Below are 2,500 nucleotides of genomic sequence, written 5' to 3' on the forward strand. Positions count from 1 at the left end.
ATTAAGAATGCTTGTGATTTTTGCACATTAATTTTGTATCCTGAGACTTTGCTGAAGTTGCTTATCAGCTTAAGGAGATTTTGGGCTGAGACAATGGGGTTTTCTAAATATACAATCATGTCATCTGCAAACAGGGACAATTTGACTTCTTCTTTTCCTAACTGAATACCACGAAGTTATATACTTTCATATGCTTTTGAATGGATGTTAAGCATCCTTCCTCTTCAACTTGAAGAATTCCCTTTAGCACTTTCTGTAAGGCACATCTATTGGTGAAGAATTCCTTCAGGTTTTGTTTGTCTGGGAAAGTATCATGCCTTCATTTCTGAAGAACAGGTTTTGCTTGTTACAGTATTCTTGGATGACAGTTTCATTCTCAGCACTTTTCATATATCATCTCACTGCCTTCTAGCCTGTCAGATTTCTGCTAAGAAATCTGCCAATGCTGTTATGTATATTTCCTTAGATATAACGAGCTTTCTCTTGCTACTTTCAAAATTCTCTTTGACTTTTAAAAATGTGTATTGTTTTGCTATTTGGTGGAATATTCTGTATATGTCTCTTGGGTTCATTTGGTCTATAATTGTTTATGCCCTCTGTTTCCTCATTGATTTTCCATATGGAACTTCTATTCACCGTTAAATGTTAGGTATTAAAGCATCCCACTATTGCTATTTCTCCCTTAGTTCTGTCAATGTTTGCTTCACATATTTAGATCATTCTAATGTTGGATGAATATATACTTAAAATTGTTACATTTTCCTTAAGAATTGATTCTTTTATCCTTACATAATGACCTTTTGTGTCTTTTGTGACAGCTTTGTCTCAAAGCCTATTTTGTCTGGCATAAATATAGGCACACAGCCCAACTCTTTCCCTGCACCCCAAAAGAAGCTGAGAGCTCCTATTGTTTTTTTGCCCCTAAATATATTTCTATTCCAGTCTGTTAAATGCAAGAAGTGAAAGCCAATGTGATGCTTCTAGAAGGCAGGAGAGGGATGGGAAAAAGCTGATATTTATCAAGTGCATCTATGTGCCAGACAGAACACTGGGTGCTTTACATACATAATCCCTAATCTGCATAGCAATTCTGTATATTAGGTATCACTGATGCCCAGTACACTTAATAGACATTCTCAAGATTTTCTAGCACCTATAGGGCAAGGACAGAAGAGACATTCCTTTTTCTAACTGTATATGCAGCCCCTGGTTCACTATCTTTCCACTATATGGGTCTGCCCCTTTTCTGATTTTATAATTTTCTAACATATCTTCTCCAAGTTTTTCCCTTTCTAGACATTATTTTCCCTCAAAGGTCAAAAGTAGCCATGCTTCTCTTACAAGAACATTAGAGTATGGTGATGGGAACAGTAAGGCAGGGCAGTATAGTATGGCATAGTCCAATGGCTCCTGCCCCTGCCTGTACAGCAGAATCACCTGGGGAACATGTTAAAAATATATTTATCTGGGCCTCATTCAAGGCCTACTGAATAAAAATATCTGTGCCTGGAACTTCGGGAATATATATTTTAAGAAACCATCAGCATGGATTTGAGAACCATTGGTGTAGTCAGAACTAGGTTTGGATCTTGGCCCTGCCATTTACTTACTTTCCATTTTTCTATCTTGTGTTATATGACAACTGTTAGTCAAGCTAGACTAGGTCATGCTGCAGCAATATATTAGCCCTGAAATCTGATTGTCTTACTACAACAAAGGATTATTTATCACTCTTACTTCACTGCTGGCTTACTGGCCTTAGCATACAGTTTATTTCTGTATTTGTTTTGTATTTACACAATATATAGAAAAATCTTGATTCACACACAAATAGTTTAGCATACTGACTTAGATGCTCACAAGAAAAGAAGCAGAAAAACTGGATGGAAGGTTGTATCACTAACAATATCTAACTCAATTGATGGCATTCCTTAGTTGGGAAGTACTCAGTTTAGAGGTAACTGAACAGGTAGGTTCACTATTTGGTAGAAAATACTTTTCAAATGTCAGTAAAGTTGGGGGTTAAAATAACAGTATTGTATATGTTCAAGAGTGTCATTAAAAAAATCTCAGTTGTCTGTTGTACTTAAAGTTTCAAATCATACATATTTTCTATATATTAGGGAAGGCTAACTTTAATAACAATTATTGTTGAAGTTTTATCAATAAAGACTTATAATTTTGTGATTTGTAGTAGAGCTTATTTTAATACACAGCATCACTACTTACCATATGACTATCTGTGTCTTGATAGTAGCACCACATACCTGCCATTTGTCATGTGAGGCCCAAGTACTAACATAATGTATTTTCTTCTTCAAGAGGAGAAAATGGTAGATCCAGGCTCCAGTGAGTGTGGGGTAGAGAGAAAGCTAATTGAAATTAAGCTTCCTAGAGATGGCAGGGAAGTTGGGTCTTGAAAAGTTCCATAATCTGCAGTTAGATCTCTAACCTCATTATCTGCCATGCCGGGCTTTGGAATTTACACTCTAGAGACATA

Source organism: Rhinopithecus bieti, unplaced genomic scaffold, assembly GCF_001698545.2.
Source record: "Rhinopithecus bieti isolate Rb0 unplaced genomic scaffold, ASM169854v2 scaffold_9237, whole genome shotgun sequence".
NCBI lineage: Eukaryota > Metazoa > Chordata > Mammalia > Primates > Cercopithecidae > Rhinopithecus > Rhinopithecus bieti.